The sequence below is a fragment of the Meriones unguiculatus genome, chromosome 7, assembly GCF_030254825.1.
Source record: "Meriones unguiculatus strain TT.TT164.6M chromosome 7, Bangor_MerUng_6.1, whole genome shotgun sequence".
Taxonomy (NCBI): domain Eukaryota; kingdom Metazoa; phylum Chordata; class Mammalia; order Rodentia; family Muridae; genus Meriones; species Meriones unguiculatus.
The window spans coordinates 95,117,902-95,142,592 of NC_083355.1; the positions used below are offsets into that span (position 1 = coordinate 95,117,902).

General features: G+C 39.3%; 1 protein-coding gene and 1 pseudogene across 45 annotated transcripts in view; one reads left to right on the forward strand and one right to left on the reverse strand.

Annotated features, from left to right (window-relative positions):
• Nrxn3 (neurexin 3) overlaps nt 1-24,691 on the forward strand; it is a 1,566,538-nt gene that overhangs the window by 452,921 nt on the left and 1,088,926 nt on the right. The gene's annotated exons all lie outside the window — the stretch shown is intronic.
• Nucleotides 7,756-8,509, reverse strand: LOC110558452 (ubiquitin-conjugating enzyme E2 J2-like; annotated as a pseudogene).

Below are 24,691 nucleotides of genomic sequence, written 5' to 3' on the forward strand. Positions count from 1 at the left end.
ATTTAGGTTAAAACACATACATACATATACACACACATACACAGAGGTGGTAGAGATGGATGGAGAGAGAGAATGAAGGAAGTAATAGAGACTAAGTCAAAACCGAGGAAACTCTTCAGAAATTTGTCAACTAGCTTACAACTTTGTGGGGGTAACATGAAGACCTACTTTGACCCCCTAAAAACTCATGTGAAACTTGAAAATCTGGGATCACAGTTTAAACCTTTAATTCCAGTGCTGAGGAGGCAGTGACAGAAGACTTCTCAAAACTTGATGGCTAGATAATAAAGCTAACTCTGTGGACTCCAGGTTCATTGGGAGACCTCTGTCTTTAAAATTAAGGTAGACTGTGACTGAGCAAACCTACTCAAATAACCTTCCACACACACACACACACACACACACACACACACATACACACATACACACACACATGCATATACAATGAACACACACATACACAAACAAGGTGGAGGAATTAAGAATGACATCTGCATATACACAGGAGCATAGCTACATGCATAAAAGTTTATGATATTTCTGGAAAACAGAGTCAATATCTAAAGTAACTGCAATTAGTGGTAAAATCTTCTGTTTTAGCAGAAGACTTGTCTTTAAGTCTAGAATATTAGTAAGGAATGACAAAGACACAGAGTCTGTAAAACATGACTTTGCTAGGCCCCACCTTGTCTATGTTGCACATGGATTGTTTTTGTTTGTTTGTTTTGTTTTGTTTTTCCCCTAAGGGCCTGTGAGCACTTCTAATTTGCTTGAGGGCTTGAACTTGTATTCAACCTTAAGTCTATGATGTCCTGATGTAGGTTTCTTTTTCTGTTAATCAGTGCATTTACTTGTTTTTAGGAAGTCTGGGAAATCTCTTGTATTTGACAACTTAGTAAACAGGAGATGCTGCCTGCCCTGCTGGGCTTTAGTTTATTGGAAGATGAACCCTCTCTGATCATTTAACCTCATGATCATTTAATCTCTCCCCTTTACACTACAATGCCTCTTTCCCTTCTTATCTCTCTTCATTTTTCCTATCCACTCTTGATGTTTGTAGCTCTAAGTTGCCCTAAGCTAAATCAGGTACATTTTAAATGCCATTAAAATTAAAATTGGGACAGAGTGAAGGGATGACGGGATCATCAACACCACATATTTGCTTGTTGCACAAACAGGTTTTATTTGAGGAACTCTACTTACCTCCGTGCTGAAAGCTGAGTTCTGACTTTGCAGTTGAGCTGAAGAGATTGGGTATTACCTGTGTACACACCTCCTAACTAGACATCTCTGTAAAAGCTATGCCCAAGTTGTCACCAAACTATTGTGTTTAGTTGCACACCATATTCCATTTAATCCACTTAATATTACCAAGTTGGTGTCTTGATCGTTTTTATACTGTCCTATTTTAGTGTATCTATTTAAATTTTGTTTGCAATGAATCCCTGTAAAGTTGTTCTTAGCTTTGTGGGATTCTCACAAAGCTATTATTATTCTATTATTATTATTATTGAGTGAATAATACCTTTCAGAATGGATCATTTTCTCAGATAAGAGGTTATAGCATGGCTGACCACTTAGCTTTATAAAGAATACTTTGCCTTGGCAATAATTGAATCTTTCAGGATTCCTCAGATAGCCAAGATGAGCAAATATCAAATAAATAAAGGGTCTCAACCAGGTCGAAGTCTCTTTTAGGAAGAACAGTATAAAAAGAGCCTGAGAAGGCAGCATAGTATTAAAAAAAAGAATAACTGAATTGAAAGTTAGTAGACTCTGGAGCTAGAGAGATGGTTCAGCAGTTAAGAGCACTCTTCCAGAGGACCTAGTTTTGATTTCCAGCACCAACATTTATAATTTCGGTCCTAGGGTATCTTTAGTCTTCAGCGGTGCACAGACAAAACACTCGTTCACCTTAATAAAATACCTTTAAAAAGAAAATTAGTAAACCTGGCTAGGAAAACAAACTTGATTGCGCTATATGGCTTACCATTAGACATTGATTAAAAAAAAATGGGTAACAGTTTGCGAAGTTGTAAAGCGATTCTAAGAGCTCTGTTGCATTCTTCTTAAGGACACGTGAAATGACGAGCACAAGCCAAACATCATTTTACAGTGATATCTTAGAGATCTAATAAGAATTATACGTAACCCCTCATAAAGCAGTTGTGATCATGACCCTAACTGAATGTCCTTCTGATCCTGCTGATCTCCATGTCTCCCATTTCAGCAAGTCGTTATCAGGGAAAACCTTTTATTTGGAGGCTTTTCCCTGTTGAAAGTCTCTCGTAGTTGCGAAAAGTGGAACAATCCAGCCACCCATCCTCAGTCTTTCCCTTCTTTTTGTCTTCAGTTATTTGTTTCATGCTGTCAGTCTCCCTTTGTGAAAATACTGAAAATACAAGCTCCATGAGAAGACATAATTAGCATTTCCCAGCAACTAGAACAGTTCCTGGAATTAAAACTTGTTTTCACTCCTTCAATAATGAGTAAATTTTTTTGTTCTCCCTCTCATCCCTTTCTCCCTCCTCTTTTCCTCCCTCCTCTCTCTCTTTCCCTTCCTTCCTTCCTTCCTTCCTTCCTTCCTTCCTTCCTTCCTTCCTTCCTTCCTTCCTTCCTTCCTTCCTTCCTTCCTTCTGGGTCTCATGTATCTCAGGCTGACCCAAAACTCGTTACATAGATTGAGCTGGCTCTCTTCTGGTTCTCCTGCCTCTATCTCCCGAGTGTGCTGCAGATGCAGCCTATCTATCTGAGCCTATCTATCTAGCCTATCTATGCTAGCAAGCACTCTACCAGCTCAACTATATCCTTATCCCTGGGAAACCTATTCTTTCTTAATAAACCTTCTGTGCTTCTGAAAATTTCATCCGATGGGCGTGTCTAGAATGAATGAATAAATAAATGAGTTGGCTGCTTGGAGCTCTAAGACCTGGTGAGATTCTGGACAACATTGTCTTGGTTCAGGCTCCTGTAGCAAAGTACCTTTGCTATTTAAAGTCAGGATAGCTTATAAAAAAAAAAAAAAGGGAAAACGTGCTTTTGCAGTTCTGGAGGCTGAAAGTCTGAGATTAGGGAGCTATCACAGTCAGATTCTAGTGAGGCCTCTTCCTGTTCGCAGTGGCATCATCTACTCATTGCCTTTTCACTTGGTGAAAAGGGGATTAAAGAATTTCCCAGGGTCTCTTTTATAAGACCAATCAAGACCTAATTGCTTGAAAGTGCTCATCTTTAAATACCATGATGCTGGGGTTAGAATTCCAAATTACGGTCTATGAATACTCTAGCATGGTGTAAGGAGGGTCTTATGAATCCCCACCTCTAACCAAGGAGGTATTGACAGTTCATGGTTTCCGTGAGAGGCAAAGCCCATTTTCTTTAAGGGTGTGGTTTTACAGTGATTAATATGAGGGCAGCTCAAACTGAACTTGCTGAGTTATTTAAAAAAAAAAAAAAGGACATGAAGGTGGGTTGTATGTTTATAGGGGGAGTTAGGAGGAAGAGTGAGTATGATCAAAATGCATTCTGTGATATTTTCAAATTAATTTTTAAAAGGCTGTCAATGTTTATTCTTTGGTGAACTATGAATCATGAGCCCATAAGTACTGAGAACGTACAGGATGCCAAAGACTGGTAGGATATATACACAGGACAAATAAAATTCTTGCTTTAGATGAAATCATACTTGGTTAGAGGAGACAGATATACATTTATAGTTCTCCTGAAAGGTAGTTCAAAATAAGACATTCATGGTTGTAATGGGGCTGTTGAGGAAGAGTTACTTTTATCCTGTAGTTCAAGGAAGACTTCTCAGAGGACAGAGTGCCAAGCTGAAGCTTTAAGATGAATAAAGAAAACAGGAAGGAAAGGTGGGGGTATTGAGATGTCGTGAGCAAAGGCAAGCAGGTGAACATCTACTAGACAATGAGGAACTTATAAAGAGTTTGTGAATACCAGAGAACAAGATCAGATGTTTTGGAGGTAGGACTACATCATTAGCCAGGGCCCAGGTCATTTGTTCCATGCTCTACTCTTGGTCTTTATTCTGCATTAACACAGAACCATTGAAGGATTCTTACATAGTGAATGACACTGCCATATTGGCATGACATTCATCAAGACCTAATTCTTTGACCAATGTTTGTCCATCTACAATCTGTACCTGCCCAGGGTACTTTATCTTCTTTCCAGGAAGCGGAAAGAGAACTCCATCAGGTTTGGCACTGGACAGGGAGAATGCTATCCTGAACTGTTTCCATAGACAAGCATTCCCCCTTGACCAGTCTTTCAGTTTCCAAGTGCCCTTCTGTCAGGACATACATTTTCTCCTTCTTTTGTCCTTGGCAGAGCTGAGCTGTAATTGTTGGATGAAGCACAGTAGTAATGTGCAATCTATGCCAACACTGAGATGCACAGTGATTCCTTCAGAAGCAGGGAGCTAGCTGAAGCCCATCACAGTACCCTCCTACATGTTGGACCTTCTGTGCCGTTCAAGTGGATTCTTCTTGCATTGTCCTCCTTTCTTCTCCATCTGGTACTTCTCCCTGCACCCAGTGTGTTAGAGTCTCTCTTTGCCCGTGGGGAAACCCACATGCTACAGACTGGCCTTTCTCACCATCCTTTCTCATGACATCTCTAATAGGAAGGAAGGAAAATCAGGAAAATCGGGTGGATGGAACATATATTCAAAGGAAAGAAGACCGAGAGGAATGCCATTGTGCACATTACATTCCTCATCTCTTTGTGATTATTAGCTATTTAAAGCAGAATGGGGTTTTGCAGCCAAAGAGATAGTCTCTGAACAGATGATTAATGGTTTAATCTGTAATAACTTTACATTTTATAGAACCCTGATAGGAGTCCACATCTGGTGAGCCAAGCTATTTAAGGCTGTGTTAATTCTGTTAATTGCTATATGCTTATTTGAATTGCTGGCACCTGCGGGCGTTGGGATAATGTGTTTGTTGTTGCCTTAAAAAAATATATCCCTTTTACGTTATTCTTTCTCACCCTGTTCTGCTGCTAGTCTCTTACGCTATACCTCGATTTCTCCTTTGCTTTTACATTGCTCTGTCACTTTTTCACTCACTGTTTTCTCTCCTCTCCCCACTTCTCCCTTTCCTTTAGTCCATTGCTTTGCATGACCTTGTGTTGGTATTCTTTTAGGTGGGGACATGTATCCATCTGTGTGCAGGTGACTTGGAGTCATGGAGCAGATCTGCACCTTCTCTTGTCTCTAGTGTTAAGAACTCTGTGCAACCCAGAGTCAGCAAAGGCCAAGGGAAGGGTTTTTAGTCTTCAAGGATGAAGGATGCAGGAAGCAGAAGGAACTTGAGCCCAGAGTTGTGTCCTGTCTAACTCATTCCTCATGGTTTGCCTGTCACGTAGCAAGTCACTTGACTGCTCCAGGTCTTAGCTTTCCAAATTTTAGAGACACATAAATTATGTTAAGCATTTTAATGTAGGGATCAAAAGAGATATTTTTTTGGGCTGGTTTTTGAGACAGACTCTCTCTATTAGGAAGTCTTAGCCATCTTGGAAATTGCTATGTTGCCCAGATGTTTTTATACTATATTAAGTACAAAAAGTACTTAATAAAACATGGTCCTGTAGAAATACTAATGCAGTCAGTATTCATATACCTTTTTGTTTATAAATTAATAAAAACAAGGAACCACTTATTTCTCTGCACTGTTTCTATAGTTTAAAGCTACTTGGGCTAGTTCTAATGTTAACTCAAAAAGTGGTGGCTTTTCTTGATCTGAGATAGCCATGCCTTAATTTTTTAAATCCCTTTCTATAAGTATTTTCTCTCGTTCAGAAGCACAGTTTTACAATGAGGCCACATCAATGTTCTCCTAGACGTCCCATCTACAGGTGCTATCCGCTGGTCCACTAAGCCCCACTGGAGGTTTCAGCACTGGCCCCACCTTCAGTTCCTACACTAAGAATGCACGCAGAGTATTTGATAGGCGCTAAAGTTTTATATTTTTCCCAGAATTTTAATTTTTTTTATTTATTAAAATTTATTCCCTTTGTATCATAGCTGCAGCACCCTACCTTGTCCCCTCCCAATACTGTCCTCCCTCCCTCTTCTCCTCCCATACCCCTCCCCTAGTCCACTGCTAGGGGAGGTCCTCCTCTCCTTCCATCTGACCCTAACCTATCAGGTCTCATCAGGATTGGTTATATTGTCCTCCTCTGTGGCCTGGTAAGGCTCTTCCCCGCTCAGGGGGAGGTGATCAAAGAGCAGGCCACTGAGTTCATGTCAGAGACAGCCCCTGTTCCCATTACTAGGGAATGCACTTGGACTCTGAGCTGCCATGGGTTACATCTGTGCAGGGATTCTAGGTTATTTCCATGCATGGTCCTTGGTTGGAGTATCAGTCTCAGAAAAGATCCCTGTGCCCTGAGTTTTTGGTTCTGTTGCTCTCCTTGTGGAGCTTCTGTCCCCTCCAGGTCTTTCGTGTTTTTATCTCCCCCTTCTTTCATAAGATTCCCTGTACTCTGCTCAAAGTTTGGCTATGAGTCTCTGCATCTGCTTCAATACCCTGCTGGATAGAGTCTTTCAGAGGCCCTCTGTGGTAGGCTCCTGTCCTATTCCCTGTTTTCTTTCTCTTGTACTATCTATCCCATTTGCCTTTCTGAAGGAGCATTTAGCATCTTACCCAGGTCCTCTTTCTTGCTTAGCTTCTTTAGGTGTACAGATTTTAGTATGCTTATCCTATATTATATCCATATATAAAAAGAATTCAAGAAGTTAAACAGCAACAAATCAAGTAATCCAATTAAAAATTTGGGTACAGAGCTAAACAGAGAATTCTCAATTGAGGAATACTGAATGGCTGAGAAACACTTAAAGAAATGCTCAGTGTCATCATGGAAATGAAAATCAAAATGACCCTGAGATTTCACCTTATACCCGTCAAAATGTCTAAGACCAAAAACTCAAGTGACAACACACGCTGGAGAGGATGTGGAGAAAGGGGAACCCTTCTCCATTGCCGGTAGGAATGTAAACTTGTTCAACCACTTTGGAAATCAATCTGGCACTTTCTCAGAAAATTGGAAATAGTGCTCAAGTGGTATAGCTCAAGACCCAGCTATACCACTCCTGGGCATATATCCAAAAGATGCTCAAGTATACAATAAGGACATTTGCTCAACCATGTTTGTAGCAGCTTTATTAGTAATAGCCAGACTCTAGAAAGAACCCAGATGTCCCCCAGCTGAGGAATGGATACAGAAATTATGGTACATTAACACAATGGAATACAACTCAGCAATTAGAAACAAGAAAATCATAAATTTGCAGGCAAATGGTGGCATCTAGAAAAGATCATCGTGAGTGAGGTCTCCCAGAAGCAGAAAGACATACACGGGATATGCTCACTTATAAGTGATTAGACATAAAGTTTTATATTTTTAAGTGACCAAACCTAATAAAATAAAAAACAAAATCAAAACAAACAAACAAAAAAAAAAAACAGCTTTACTAAACAGGTCCAACAGACAACACAGGAGATAAGCAATGAAACCAAAGTGACTTTGTTCATGTCTGCCCCAAGAGGAAGTTAAGAACCTCTGATCTCCTCCAAATCACAATTTTGGTTTCTGCTTTCTTTTTAAGGTTTTTAAAAAAGTGAAGCCTAGGAGTCCACCAGGCCACCCTGTGCTCAGCAGTATGTCCATCATGCCTGTATCAAGCTCTGGGCCCTGCATCCCTCAGCAGCCACTGTAGGCTGTGGCCCATGAGCCTCACTCCTGTGCTATGCTTCTCAGCACATACGTGACCATGTAGGCAAAGGCTGCAAAGCCAACTCTAACAAACCAGTTCGCCGAAGTGCCAGCCAGGATCCATGATGCCTTTTGGCTTGTGGGAGCCCAGCAAGGTTTGGGCCAGTAGCAGGTACATGCCCATTGAGGAGCTGGATCCCATTCTGGCCACGGTGCATCTCCCAGTCAGAAACCATCTCTAGCAGGGAAAGATTCTGGAGCCTGTTACTTAGTTCATGCTGTGCTTTCTTGTTTCCTCCACAACTTCAGAAAATGATTCATAAAAGAATTAATCTTTTAATCTAAACACTAAACTCGGTGATGCCAGCTGTCTTTTCGTGAAGTCCGGTGTCTCTCTGCTGCCCAGCGTAGGCCCTGTTAGAACGGTGAAGACAGAGCACGCTGGATTCCATGTGTCTGGGTGGAAATCTGTGATGGAGAGACACAGCCTTCTGTTGTACTTAAATCTTCCATTGGGGGTTATGATGTCAATACTAGGAGGCTTAAATGGAAATTCTCTGGGAAAAAAATAGTTTTCCATGATAATTGCCACCTTCTCAAGGAGTCATCTTGAGAAGGGTCTCGGATAACATGATGACAAGACTATGTGAAGGGAGGGGCTTCACACAGCTGTAAGATACCGGGTCTTTCTTAATTAGAAGGTAGTCCTGTTTCAACCTATGTGTTCCTGTTGCTGGAACGCTTTCACGGCTGCTGCGTTCAGGTCGTGGTCTAGGCTGGAGTAGGTGCAGAAGAGTGGGACCCCCACCCCCACCCCGGTGCTGTGAGCCGCACCCACGATGGGATTTAACCCACCGCACCCACGGCACTGTCTCCGCTGCTCCCATATCTTAATTTTTTTAAATCAGTGTAGCATCACTGCTGAGCCAAATGCAGACTAACAACGGCATAGAAGAAGAGAGGACAAAACTTATATCCTCTGGGGATTTGTGACACGAATGAGGTGTATTTCAAGAGGGGGCAGACATAGTCACTCATCCCAAGATGAATATTAAAAAATAAAAAAAATAGGGGTAGTACCAGGCTGCACTACTCCCTCGAAAATACTTATATAAGTTTTACAGTACTATGAGAAAGAGAAAGATTCTTTAGTTACTGCTAAAATCAAGCTCCCTCTCCTTTGCCCCCTGTCCTTGGTGGTTTTGATCTGAAATCTCAAATTATACTCTAAGTCGTGGAGGAACTATGTGGACCAGCCTGGCTTAAACTTTATCCTCCTGAGTCCTGGGAGGTTCAGGCATGAGCCAGCATTCCTAACTCCAAATTCAAACTATTAAAATGGGATTGTTCCTTATTGTTGCTGATTTGATTTTTTTGTTTGTCTTGTTAACTTGAAACCTATTTTTAATTTTGATAACTATTATTGATTTTTGTTGCTTTTCATTCAAAATTCGGTGACTCAATGGCCCTCTCCCATGCATGGCTCTTCCACAGAGTATGTGATCTTCCGTGTACTCAGGTACTTCTGTGCCATGGCCATGACATTTTACCCATAGGACCTAACTCAATTGAAGGCAGTGACATACAGGTTCAGGATTTTGGTTCATAGGTTTTAGGGAGCCAACTGTCATTTGTTTGGGTCAGAATTTGGGGTACTATTTAGCTGAGTACTGGTGTCTACTTTGCCACAACAATAACCAGATAGGAAGCCACAATGTTGAAAAACAGAGCAGAAAGATGAAGATCAAGTAGATCTAGGTCTTGGTTAAAAATTTCAAAGTCTTAGATCAAGTATTTTTAAAATTAGACCACCATTGGAATTCCAGCCACAAAAAATCATTCCACTCATCCTATTCTTTAACTAAACCTACTGGGTTGTTTTCTGTCACTTGCGATAGAGCCTCTGGTTATGTAGGATAATTCCTCTTGCTGCTATTTGTCCCAGTCTTCTGTGACAAGAATATGGACATTGGGCCAATTAAATAGATAGATGAAGGTAAAAAAAAAAAAAAAAAAAAAACCCAGCATATTTTATTTATCATAGGTGTATCACCACCACATGTGAATATAATGATTGGGAATCATAAGCTTTTAAAATGTTAACCAGTTGTCACATCAGAACACTTCAGGAGCTGAGTTCTAAAGCAGACAAGACATCCATTATCCTAACATTGAGAAAGTTAGCTGACAGACCCAACTTCCTCTATCTTGAGATACAAAAGATGCCTATGCTTAAAAGTGGAGTATTTTCCCACTCCATGGGAGTGAGATCAACTTGGTTCATATATTCTTAAGAATAAGAACTAGGCTAATGAGTAGTACCAGGGTATCTAAAATAAAAAAAAGAGTTGATCATCTTACCCCGGGTCCTCTTTCTTACAGCCAGTCCTGATGATACCTGATAAAACAGGGTCAGATGAAAGGGGAAGAGGTTCTCCCCAGTCAGTGGACTTGGAAAGGGGCAGGGAGGAGATGAGGGAGGGAGGGTGGGATTGGGAGGGAATGAGGGAGCAGGATACAGCTGGGATACAGAGTTAACAAAATGTAACTAATAATAAAAATTTTAAAAATAAAAAAAATATTAAAAGGAAAAAAATAAATTCACATGTAGCATAAAGATAATTACACTGGATAAATGTTAACCCATACTTCTATTCATGTATAAATTGATAGATTAAAAAAAAAGAACTACAAAAGAAAAAAGTTGAGAGAGAGAGAGAGAGAGAGAGAGATCCCTGGCCATCCCAACAGACTGGTTTTCTAAGTGACGATTTCAGAGTCAAATGAGGAGATGGTACTTTCTAAGGTGCTTCTCAGCTTTACAGTGAATGAACTCCATGAAAAGAAAAAAAAAATTCAAGGGTGATTTGGCCTGGCCTATTGTTGTGAAGACTTTTATCATCGCTTTCAAGACTATTGACTGCATAGCACATGAAGATCACTGGGTTGCTCTCAGGGTCAGAGTTGAGGTCTTAGCCACTGCTATCACCTATTTATAACTACCACCCATAACTGTTTCCCTCACCCTAGTCTTAGGAAGTTATAAAGTACAAAACCATTACAACCACAGCATTTACATTTACAGCGGTAATTACTGAGCACACAGCAAAATGAATGCATACAAAGTGTGGGTCTACAAGGTGTCACACATTTTATGCTTATCCCTTACTTTTCGCATAAAGCTTAGGTGGGTGCTGTCATCTGTCATCGTTATGAATTTGTGTTCGGGGGAGAAAGACTGCTGTGCATTGCTCCTGTTATCAGCATGAGTGATGAAGACTAAATATTCCTGCATCATGGCTCCTCCCACCATTGTTATCAACTCAATCATGAGACTCTCTGATAGAAAAAGGGGAAACACTCCTCAGAAGAAGGCTGGTAAATCAGGGGTTAAGCTCACTCTGGGGAATGGCTGCTCACTATCATTTGAAGAACACACTTCATAGGAAAGGTCATTTAATCAGGCAAGAATGTCCTGCTGGGAGACCAGCTACAATTACCCATTTCTTTCACCTTGCCATTGATTGTTCTGCGAGGATGTCAGTTTTTGCTTGATTTCCCACTTTGACTGGGCAAATTGATATTGTTCAACCTGCTAATGGAGGAATGATTTTCATTATGAGACTAGAGAGGGAAGGAGCCTCTCTTGGTATAAATGCCAAGCAGTAGAAGGCTTTTGTCTTGAAATATGTGTGAATCTTTCATTTTGTTTCAGCTTGGTATTTTCTGTAACACTAGATGCAGTTGTCTCCAATGCCTTTGACTTAGGACTTTTTAGTACGATTTTAAGAGTCTCTTATCTAGCTTTTTATTTTTTTTCTTTCAGGATAAATTCAGTGGAACTTATTGTTCTCTGAAAATGTCACTATTTACAGCAAATGTAATCTACCACAACAATCCCACTGAGACAAAATCTCCCATGTCTTCAAATGCCTCAAAGAATATTTTTAAAAGCCTACTCCTTATACACACACACCTACAGAGATAAAGCAATCATTGAGCTAATTGATTAGTTATTTTTTATTGTTTTGCAAATGTGAAAACAATTATTCCATTACTGTGACATTTCAGAAGCTGTGTGCCTTACTCCCCATGTGGACTGTTTCTGCACAGTCTTCCAGAGAGATGCAGAAGCAAATGTGTTACTTCACAAACAACTAGAGGTGCAGGACAAGGTGCACTTGCACACCAATTATCAACCAATAGCATCTGATTTCCTTTTCTCTTACTTTTCCTTTACTACGCTGGTGTCAGAATATGGCCTGATATTTTCCACAGAAAATTTAAAAAAATAAGTATTCAGTTTATGCTAACCCCCTCTTCTTCCACCTCACTAAATTTACCTTGCTAGCCTCTTTCCTCCTGGCTTGCAGAATAAGTCTTCCTTCCTCTTTAAGCATAACTGATACCACTATTTACCCTTTCGAGATTCAACCTGTCTCTAATTGTCCTTGGTCTTCTCCTCACCTTAGCTCTGTCCCCTCTACTAAGACAAGACACAACCCGAAAGATTTCCTTGATCTCACCTCTTGTTCTGTTTGTACCTTAGCTCACCGCTCAGCTGTGGCTTGGGGGGCTGTGTGTACCTCTTGTCATTTCTTCTTCATGGTCATCCCTTCGCCCTCCACATGTGCAGACCAGTCTCAAGGCTTTAGTGCCTGTTGTGCTTTTTAGTATGGTGTCTTGTTTTCCTCATAAAGGTTAGAAACACTGTATTATAGGTTCTCAGTTCACAGCTCCATCACATGCAATTTCTAAAATAGTCTTAGTACATTATATTTTAGTGATCTGTTTTCCCAATAGCTTGAGTTTCTTGATGGCAGGAACATATGTGGACTGAACAGCTCCTTTAGATTTAAAGATGTAACCTGGGTTATGAGTATATTAAAAGTGTTATTTAATTTGGCTATTGTGAATAGTGCCCCAATAAATGTGGCCATGCAGGTATCTCTCCAGCATATTGGCTTAGATTACTTTGGTAGTGAAAATATCACCATTTAATGATCACTTTTTACAATCAACATACGCCTTAAGAAAAGATACTTCCAAGAAAAACCTGCACATATCAGTTGTCTGCTCTGATTTTCAATGATAGCCCAGAAGAGTTGACATTCATGAAAAATTAATAAAGGAATAAATACTTGTAATAATTTTAGTTTATGCTTCTATTCACTTTTTCATTAACAAATAATTCAATCACTTATTGCAAGTGTGGTAGATTTTCACTGTTCCACGAGGTCTATTCCAAATATTGGAGAATGTCTTCTATGATTCTATACAGAAGGTTCCTGAGTCAATAGGATGCAAACTGTGGATAAAGAAATCTAAGAATAAATGTGACAGTAATTCTTTAAGATACATTTTCAGGGCCTCAAAGCACTTGTTCTTGCAGAAGTGTGGGCTTTGATTCCCAGCACCCACGTGGTAGCTCACAATTGTAACTCTAGTTCCACAGGATCTGAAGGTCTCTTCTGACTTTCATGAGCACCAGACATGCACATGGTTCACAGACATACATGTGTACAAAACTCTCATACATATAAAAGAAAACAAATAAATTGAATTATATTTCCAAATAAGGAAATGGACCTGCTGGAAGTAGAGAGGATAATGGGATAGTGAGGAGCTTCTCCATTTAGCTGAATGACTAGAGAGGGTGGGATTGGGAGGGTACGAGGGAGGGGGCTACAGCTGGGATACAAAGTGAATAAATTGTAATAAATAAAAAAAATAAATTGAAAAAAAAGGCTGACTCGTGGTGGTAGATAATTAAGCTGAGACCTAAGAAGAAAGGAGTCTAGTGCACACAGATCTGCAGAGAGGCCAAACCTGTCAGTGGAATCTGCAAGGATAGGATCAGAAAACCTGAAGCCAGAAAAGATTAGTATGATCCCAAAAGGCCAAGGAGGTCATGGAGCTGTGGCTGAGTGAGAGAAATGCCAGAAGGAAAGGCCTGTGATAAGACATGCTGCAGCTTTCTGCAAAAATTTTAGCTGGCAATATCAGTTTACCAAGCTTATCTCCACTGCTGACACTCCAACCCTCCTCATCCCAGATATGTGATGATTTCTTCTCTCCCTTTATCCTAAGGAGCTAGGAATCACTCTCAACTCCAGGCACACATGCCGCTAGTGTTTGAACTTAAGAATAAACTCCCCTGCTCTCTTGTCACCCTGTTTGCCTGTGTGCCTGCTTGCCGCCTCTTCGTCCCCTCTCACCAACTGCTCTTCACTGTTCTGTTATCCGCACTCTATTTTATAGCATATATGTAATTCATATATTTTATATAAATATACGTATATATTTAAATATATATCTTGTAAATTATGGCAAGTCATAATATATATATATATATATGTACATATGTTATTGTAACAATAATAACTAAAGAAACAGAGGCCATGGTTTTGCGAGGGAGCAGGTGGTCCTGGGTGGGGTTAGAGGAAGGACAGGAGGAGAGAAAAATGATGTAATCATATTTATTTAAACAAAGAGAAAGAAACAAAACAAGACAAAAAGCAATATACCATGGAATCTACCCCTTAATGATTCTTTAAATGTGTATCTGTATTAGTTAGTTACCTCACTTTGGAGATAGAATCCTGGACAAAAGTAATTTAAGGAAGAGTTAACTTTGGCTTACAGGGCAGACAGTCCATCATGGCAGGAAGAGCAGAAGGCAGCTGCTCACATTGTATCCACAGGCAGGAAGCAGAGAGAAGTGAATCCTTTTGCTCAGCTTTTTTTTCTTTTTCTTTTCTTTTTTCTTTTTATTTACCTTTCTATTCAGTCATGGACCACAGCCCAGTGAATGATACCACCTACATTTAGTATGGATCTTTCCAATTCAGTCAGTCTAACATGGATAATCCCCATGACATGCCCATGGATGTGGCCATGGTGATTTGAAATCCCATGAAGTTGTCAATCAAAATGAATCATCACCACAGCAGTATATATATAGTATATATATATATCAGTATAGTATTGATAAACATTTACTGTTATTTTTATGCATTTTGCTGCATCACAGATCCCTAGGAACTGTCTCTTGCAGCTTTGACTATATCCAGCCAGATGTTTCTTTTGCCAACACATGCTCCTTCATGTGTCCTTATATAAACCTTGATGTGCAGACTCTAGAACACAGGAAGACAAAGAATGCCTTTTTTCCAGAGATGGTAGGGAAGGAGATAAAGCAAAATTGGTAGTGATATTTGAGACAGTAAAGATGAGAAAACTAGCATCAGATGGCCCTTGCATCATCAGAAGCTAGATAGGAGCCCATGTTCATTGTGATAATGATGATGTGGTTAGTATAATCAAGAGTGTCTGAGACTGTCCTCACTGCCCACTTATCCACGTTAGAAGTCTCACAGTGGGTTTTGATTTTTCCTTCACATCCTCATATCATGATCTTTTCCCTCATAAACTGCAAGATTCCATTTGGGATTTCCTTGTCATTTCTCACTCATTTCTGTTCTTTCTCTCTGAACATTTCTCTCCCACATTTCTTCTGACGGTTGTGACTTTTATTATAATGGATATTCTTATCTTTCTTCCCTACAGTCTACATTCTGCTCCACTTGGCACTTTGTACTATTCTTTAGAAATATCCACTGCCCAACGTGTCACATCCCCTTGAGCTTCCTACCTGAGAGTGTCTGTCTGGTGGCTTCCCTCTTTCCACTTCCTTACAGATTCTCTGTATTGACCCAGAGTTATCATTTCTGATCGTTCCAATGACAAAATTTCAGTTCACATTTCTATGACCAAGTTCTTTCATTTTCTTAGCAAGCATGTCTTCCTGTTTCGGTTCTGAATGTTCTTTATTTTAGGCTGTGTCTTCTGGTCCCCTCTTGATTGTTCATTACATTAATAATGATCTCTTTTTATAAATTCCAATCATATTTAGGTAATACAATGTCTATAGATTTCAGGCTCTAGAGGTACACAGACTCAAACTGAGATTTTTTTTAATGCATACTATTTATGTTTTGTAGAATTCAGATTCTCTGAAGCTCACTTCCTCCAATCATTAAATAGGCGCCTTAGCAGTCCCCACCACACAGAGTTATCATAATGTTCAAATAATATGATGCAATAAAACTTCTAGCTAAAGTCTGGCATTCAGTGCATGCTCCATGGACATTAGCTATTATTGGGATTAATTTTCCTTACATTGTCCTTGAGTCATTTGTTAGCTTTCACGGCATACATATAATCCTTTCAACAGCAGAGAAGTTTTTGTAGTTCTAACAATGCTGTCCATGCTATAGGTTTATAAAAGAGTAGAAAGCAATTTATAGCCTTCAATAGAATTTCTGGGCTAAGTATAAGGAAGTTGCTATTTCTTTATATTACATTTTAACACAATTAAATTGATCCATTCTGCCATGGTTAGAATAATTTATTCCTTGAATACATTTTAAAAAATTATTCAAGATAAATTAAATGCATGTGCATATGTGAAATTTGAATGTGGTAATTTTATATTTTAAAAATTCTTTGCAATCAAATAGTCTGTGATGAAATTTATTGTTCTTAGCATGTTTTTTTTCATAGATATTACCATAATGGGCCTGATGGATGATGTTTAAGATGCTAAAGGAAAAAAATCAGCTATAAAAATGGGTATCAACTTGATCATCATCCATGTTCCATTCAGGTTAAAAACTCTTCTATAATGTTTAATTCCTTTACAATGTCTTATAATCCTCCAAATGCCATTAAATAGCATATATATTTGATGTGCTTTCTTTATGTTCTAGATATGGTATTTGGAATGCAAAGCATACTGGACAGTTTCTTCCTTGGAAAATAATAGTTCTGTAGTTGGTTTTGGCTTCTTCTATAGGTTAGTAGTCCTCAACTAGAAACAGTTTTGAGTCCAGAGAATGTTTTGCCATGGCTAGAGACACTTTTTATTGCTTAAACTGGCATAGAGGAGAAGTTAGGACCAGAAGCAGTACTTAATTTGGCAAGAATAAGCCAAGAATTTTGATATACTGTGCCTTTGCTTATCCTGTTCCTTCTCCTCTTACAATGCATAGGAAAGTCCATCTAACCTGATAAGGAATTCTCCAACTTCAAATTATTATAGTACTGAGGCTGAGAAATGGTGAACCAGATGATGGTAAATAGTTTTTTATGACATACAATTTATATCACAACAACCAAACTCTGCCTTCATAGCATATAAATGACCTCAGGTTAACATGCAAACAAAGAGTTAGATTTGTTTTAAAACACAATTTTATTTATAACAGTGGACTGTATTTTATTTTTACAAAGTGGACTGTATACATTTCAAGGGGATACAGTAGTATACTATCTTTTGGATTTAGGCAAAGTAGTAGATAAAACCTGACATTGTCAATATAACATATTAAAGTGTCTTAGTTAGGGTTTCTATTTCTGTAGAGGGACTGTGGTCACAGCTGCTCTTATAAAAGAAAGCATTTAATTGTGGCTTAGTTCATTATCAACATGGCAGAAAGCATGGTGGCATGCAGGAAAATATGGTGCTAGAGAGGTAGCTGAGAGTTCTACATCTGAGTCAGGTAGCAGGAAGAGGGTATGACATTGGACCTGACTTGAGCATACTTCCTCCAACAAGGCCACACTTCCTAATAGTGCCACTCCCTATGGGCCTATGGGACCATTTTCATTTAAGCTACAACATAAGTCTACATATGTAGATCAGGATTTTCATAAGTTGGTGCTATGTCTTTATATATGAACACTAGGCATAATGTAACGTATGAGAGATGCTTTTCTGAAAGAGAAAAAAATGACTAAAATGGATTTATTTTGTATGGGTATGGAGTTAGTAAAAAAAATAGGAAATCTAAGGAGAAGGAATAGGATTAGCAAAGGTTTGCAAACTAAGAAATAGTGTCGAGTGTGAGCAACTGACACAAGGAAGGAGTGGCAGGTATAGCCTTGAGTTCTCACGCATGTTGAGTCCCTTTTCCAATTTTCTGTGTGCTAGCACATTTCTTATCAGTAGTGCTTCATGCTGCTAGAGTTATGTAGGATGAGGTTTGATATGGATGTATTGTCACAGTTAGTGCCTCATATCACAGATGTTTAACTAACCCTGGAAATGGGAAGACTAATATACCTTCTCAACTAACCGGATTCTTTAAATAAGGGCATGTTTCTAACTGGATGACTGTCTTAGGGTTTCGTTGCTGTGAACAGATACAGTGACTATGGCAACTCTTACAAAGGAAAACATTTCATCCGTGTTTGCTTCCAGTTTCAGAGGTTCAGTTTATTATCATCATGGCAAGAAACATGGCAGCATGCAGGCAGAAATGGTAATGGAGAAGGAGCTGAGAGTTCTACATCTTGATCTGCTTGATCTACAGGAAAGCAGAAGGAGATTGTGTGCCAAGCTGAACATAGCTTGAGCGTAGGAGACCTTAAAATCTGCCTTCACAATGACACACTTCCTCCAGCAAATCCATACCTACTCCAACAAGGCCACAACACCTAATAGTGCCACTCCCTATGGCCAATACATGACTCTATGGGGGCCACAACAATTCAAATCACCACAGTGACATTCACAAAATTCAGATGTGGGAAAAGTTTGTGCTATTTTTAATGCACTGAGTTGGAGGCTCTTGTTTCCTTGGAGATCAGTGTTCACTTTATATAGTTAGAATTGTAACTTCAATTCTAACATAGGAAAGGTGATTTGCCAAAGACCAAATAGGTATTCATAGGAACCAAAATTTAAGGAAGTGTAGACCTAGAAAAATTAAGAGAACCACCAGAGAAAGTGATGTTATGCAAACCAGGAAAGCAGGATGTTCCCGAGGGTATATGTGTATGTTGTAGTGTCAAAGAAGGACGAGGCAGTGCAGAAGTGATAGTCCCATCGGAGCAAAGAATCAGAAGGCATCTTTCACCATTGCTGTAAGCGTCTGATTGTAGACTTAATCATGTTGAAGTTCAGGGACAAAAGAGTAAGACAAAGGGAGACACTCGAGCTGCAGGGGCACACATGTTAGAACGATTCCAAATAGTTCTTGTGTAAGACCCAGAAGTCGGGAAGGACTGTTGCAAACCAATGTCTTCTGGACATGGTAGAGTTCACATTGACTGTGGTTACTTGCATAAGATCTGCATGAGATCAAGCTAGGAACACTGGAGCATGGAGGAGAGAGGGCTCACAAAGCTTCACTTGTAGCTGAGGAACTTCGGCATTTGGAAGCTTCTGGGGTAGATAGAATATGAAATTGTTCCCTGATAGGTTGGTTGTTCATCTTTGCCAGTGGCTCCATAGATATGCACTGATAGACAGCATTGCTTTGTGGTTCCATTCTTATAATACAGTGGGTTATGAATAGAGTATATGGCCCTGGGAGGGGGTCTGGTAGCAGGGAAGAGTCTGGGAGTAGTTAGAGAGAAAAGTAGGGAGTGAATACACTCAAAATACAATGTATACATGTACTGCACTCTCAAAGAGTTAATGAAATATTTATTAAAACTATGCATAAGAAACATTTTGTAGCTTTACTTCGAATTGGTCTAAATTTTAAGTTCTATTTCTTTACGCAATATTCATATAGTTCATTGTTTGCATTTACATTCTCCTTCCCTTTATGAGATTAACTCTATCATTGGGCCTTACTGCCACTGTGAGTTTGAGTATCTATTCATCAAAATACGATTTAAAAGCCATAGTTACACAGAAGTAAAATTCCAGATACGTATTTATGTATTTAGCAAATAAAACACATACCTCATAGATTTGTAACTATAAAATACCAATGAATATCTAGAAAACAATATCAATTCAACTGAATTCAATTCAATTTAAGGCATTCATCAAATACCATAGGATTTTAACAGTGATATGACAGACTTTTTTTCCTTTCAAAACAGCTTGCCATCTTATCTGTTTTGTATGTTTATTGCGCTGAGGATTTGCAGCAGATAAAGATGTAGTTGGTGAGAAAACATTTACCTACACAAAGCATTTGAAGAATGTAATCATAAAGAGAAATTGCAAAACGCTATTATCACATGGCAGGATCAAGAATCAAAAGCAATTTGTACCAAAGATTTTCAGAAAGAGAGGAACCATCATGAACTGGAAAACCGGGAGCGCTTCCCTGTGTTTATCTACCTAGTTGTTCTTCTCTAGAACTGCCAAAATGACTTTTAACAGAGGAACAAGTGCGAGCAAGGAAGAACCACGAGATGATGGAGGGCATCAGAATGCTGTTGCTTCTAAGAGATAGATTGCATCTTGTCTAACTTAGTGGCCATTATGGATACCTCTTGTTAAGTATACCTAGTCAAGCTAAGTTTATTTGGACACCGGGTTAATACTGTTGAGGTAGGTTGGACTAAGGTCTAACTGGTTAGTTCCTAATGGGGTTACTGAGAAAGAGAAGAGACATACAAAAGAGTGACCAGTGAAACTGATACCTCCATAGGCTTGGAGTGAAGAACATTCTTGCAAGAGGAGAGAAAGCTGACTGTTCAATTAACTGTTATTAGTGATATTTGGCCACACCTAACTGGACTCTACCATCACAGAATTCATTCATAAAAATGTCCCTCCTGTGCTGATGAATGGGCCAGCTCTTTCTCATCATGGCTAAAGCAATGGCTTCCACCAGTTCTGTTTCTTATGAAGGAAATTTGGAATTAAGAGAAATCTTATATTAAGTATGTATATAAGGTAAAATCTGTAACTGCTTTTTATCTCTACGCATTCATCAAACCAGAGGTTTCATGAATACACCATTGAGGGTGACTCCTTTGTGATTTTTTTTTTTTGCCAGCTTTTAATCCCTATAGGCGAAAAAAAAAAAAAAAGCTTTCTTGAAAGAGATTTTAAAATTGTGGAGTCCGATAACACTGCTGGTTGTCGGGTTTTTCTCTAATGAATAGCTTATCAGTAAATGTGCTCAGTGGTTAATTACCACATTAGAGCTTATTGGCATAAAATGTAGTAGAATGTCCATTATCCTTATGCAAATTTGGATTTGCTGTGGGTTAAATCCTGTGACCTGAAATCTAAGTCACCTGTCATAAATTAATAGTACCAAGTATGTATTAGTCCTGCTGGGATTGGCATTGACAAAGAAACCTACAGGTGAAGGCTGGGAGGAGGGTTAAATGAAATCTGGTGGGTGGGGCTCATGATTTAGACTGTTTCACAGAGGCCTGCAGAGCCGTAGGGTTTGATAGGTATTTTCTTTTGGTTTGTTTCATTTCATGAGACAGCTGTACAGTCAAGTGGGCTGAGCCCTTGTTGATCCAGTCATCCAGAAGGTGGTGGCTCTGTCATGTATAAGACAGAGGTTTTAGATGAGGCAGGGTGTGGTTCCAAGAGACCTGCCAGGTTATAGTTGGGATTATTAAAAATGAATACCCTGGTCCCCACAAGTTCTAGTAAGGCCAAACTTTTCTAACAAAACAATGTGTGCTTAGTGCTTCAAAAAGGGATGTGGATTTCTTATGCTTCTGGAAGTATAAGAAGAAAGTGCCAGCAGGTGTTGCTTGTAAAAAGTCATTCCTTGTTTTGTAGGATGGCCTTCTTGTAGCTTCTCATAGCAGAAAGAGAAACCATGTATCTTGTGTGTCTTCCCATTTATGAGCATTCCATCATGACCTAACCCCCTCCCACAATTCCATCTTACATATCAACTTCTATATATAGCTCAAGTGTGAGGGGCATAAGTGTTCAGCCTGTAGGGTCATTGCTAAAGTGCTCACCTTGAGCATGAGAACCTGTGTCTCCTTACTTAGAACCCAGGTAAAAAGCAAGGCGTGATGGTTGTAAGTGAGGGAGCCAGGGGAACACTGAATAGGACTGCTCCCTGTTTAGAAAGAAAAGTTTATTTGGGAAATCAAACTGCCAGGCTGTCTTATGGCAATAGAGCAGCAACTGTGAGAGAAAGCAAGCAGGGGTGGAGATGTTTGAGCTGATGCAGGCTGTTCAGGCTAATCATCAAGTAGATGCCCTTGCCTAAGATAGTGGACCCTTGACGGCAGATAAGGGAGTTAGTGGTTTTCCTGGTAAACAGAAACCTGCCTGGTGAGATTCCTAAGGAATGCTGAGATTAGGCTTCAGTTCACACAATAACAACCTTCTGTTGACCTAGTCAGAGTCCCTCTTTTTAGGACATTGTCACAAGCACTGCTATTTTGGGGTTGTGCTTTAGACTTAATAATGGCGGAGACATTGTTGTAGAATGGTAGTATGCCTGGGGTTGGCTGACCAACAAGTCTATCCAGTTTATGAGCTCTAGGTTCAGGGAGAGGCTATGTTTTAAAAAATGAAGTAGAGATCAGTTGAGGAAGACACTTTGGCTTCTACCCACAAGTACATGTGCGCCTCCACACATGTTCACACATATACACACAAGTACACAGATAACACTCAGTCTGTAGTACTAAGGAGGGTTTGCCCTGGATCCATCTAAGCACACATTAACTTTCTAGTTATTTAAGGTCTTTTGAAAAGAATGGGCCCAGGTGACAGAACAGAAGTTGCTGCCACCCAGTGGTTTTGCATTTCCTGAGTGTCCTCTGGGTTTTCAGAGCTGACCTTTATTTCCTACCAGAAACGGTGGCAGAGTTAATTGATGAAGTTTCTGTCCCTGTCTGTGCTGGCTCAGGAATGAAGTAATTGAAAGCCTAGTGACCTGGTCAATCAAACTGTGTTGACTGATGGTAGAAACAAGGAAGGAGATAGTCTGATTTAGTGAAAACCTCTTTCAAATTGATTTGATTATATTGAAAGATAGGTATTTCATATTTAGGGACATCTACTACTTTGTAGATACTAATTTGTTCTTTTTTTTTCAAACAATGAGGGAACTTTGTGGTTCTATAGAACCACCATGGCTAATGCACCCTACACAAAATATACAGAAATCTTTAATGATACCTGAGAGAACTTTATCATCTAAACAGTAAGAAAATATTCATTACTTCTAGAAATGAATCATTGGTGCTAACAAAGAAATACATAACAGTTCATACTTAGGGCACATGTACAGGTGATTTTGGTGATCATTGTTTCTTAACATGTTGTGATAACTTATGTACCTTCGGTGAAATAAGTTGTGGTTCCACTGTTGATCCATTAGCAGTGAGTGTAGTGGGTAAAAGTTCCTTAATTGGCCCATAGGGGATAAGCAGCCCAATATTTATAGACAATTAGGAGAAAGGAGGTAAAGGGACATATGATTTGTCAGCCCACTAACAGTGACTCTGACACCTCCCAGGTCACATTAAAATGTTTTATTTTTTTTTAAATCAGAATTAAAGTGGTTTATTTTCATCTTAAATTTGGTGTCTTAGTGGTAGACACCTATAGAAATCATCTCTCAAGCATCATAATTTCCTATCATAAATGAGGAGATTTTTTTTTAAATAGGGTACATTCTACTTTAGATGTAAAACAGTGCAGAAGTTATTGAGTCAAGGAAGGAATATGAACAGCGATGTGATCTCAACAGACCGGGTCTTCAGCATAAGACGACGAAGCTGATCAGTTGTAATTGTCCTGGAAGTAAGCTGGGAACAGTGGTTGTGATGATAGCCAAGAAGGCACCAGGAGAAGGCTCAGGAGAAACACTCATTCTTTATATAGCATCTACTGGACTACGCATGGCTTTGGAGGGCTTGCTGGTCTCTATGCCTGTTTTGCTGGCTGTTGCCTGGGTTAGAATGCATGAGGAGGATACCTTGTACTTGTCCCTCATTTTTCTTAACATTTGGCCTTTTGAAAGTCCCGCTTAAGTGGAAATCAGTCCAGGATCATCTTATAGTCACCAAACTATGAAAGAGAAAGAATAAAAAGTAAAAGGAAACACAATATTGTAGATTTTTTTTAATCCTCTGGCTCTTACAATATTTCCAAGCCTTTCTGCAAGTTTCCCTGAGCTTTTGGTATAAGGGTGTCTTTTAGATGTATCTATTGAGGCTGCATTTTGGTTGGTTATAGGTTTTGGTAGTGGTCTCTGTCTATTGCAAAGAGAAGTTTCCTTAATGAGGGGTGAGGAATTAACTTATTTCTGAGTGTAAGGACAAATGTTTGTGATTATTGTTAGGGATTATGCCAGCTTAGTAATGAATGGTTATAAGTCCTCATTCAATGACATGACTTCACTCACACCAAGTAGTTGTCTATGTTTTCAGTTCCTTCTTGTTGAGCAGGTCTTTAGCACAATAAGAGAGATCAAGTTACCCTGATAAAGTCTCACTGACATGACTGCTTAAGCATGAGCTGCACAAAGATGATGTTAAGGATCATGTCAGACTAAATGAAGAGAAGCCCTTTAGGCATTAACCCTACAAAAGAATTCTATGTAACTGAGGAAAGCAGGGAACAGGAAAGACACTCTTCCCTGGGACGAACACATCAATTCATTTTTCAGTGCCAAATAGTCAGCTCTGAAAACATACATGGAACATTGTATGGAAAAAGCAAGTCATATTTTGAAAATATATATGTGTGTAAACACTTAAAATGTGTACATACAATAATGTGCTGCATGGTTTTATGATGACTTAATGCAAGCTAAAGTCACCTGAGAGGAGGGAACCTCAATTAAGAAAATATCTCCATGTTCACCCATGGGGAAGTTTTTTAACAATTTATTCATTGTGTATATCGATTGTAGCCCCCTCCCTAAATTAGTTATCGATGTGGGAAGGCTCAGCCCATTGTGGGTGGGCTCTTTCCTGGGCTGGTAGTTCTGGATTTGTTAAGAAAGCGGGCTGAGCAAGCCATGTTGAGCAAGCCAGTACATTGCTTTCCATGGCTTCTGCATTGCTCCTGACTCTAGTTCCCTGCTCTACTTGAGTTCTATCCTGACTGACTTCAATGATAGAATCTGATGTGGAAGTGTAAGTCAAATAAATCCTTTCCTCATTCCCAAATTGTTTTTTAATCATCATCTTCATAGAAACCCTC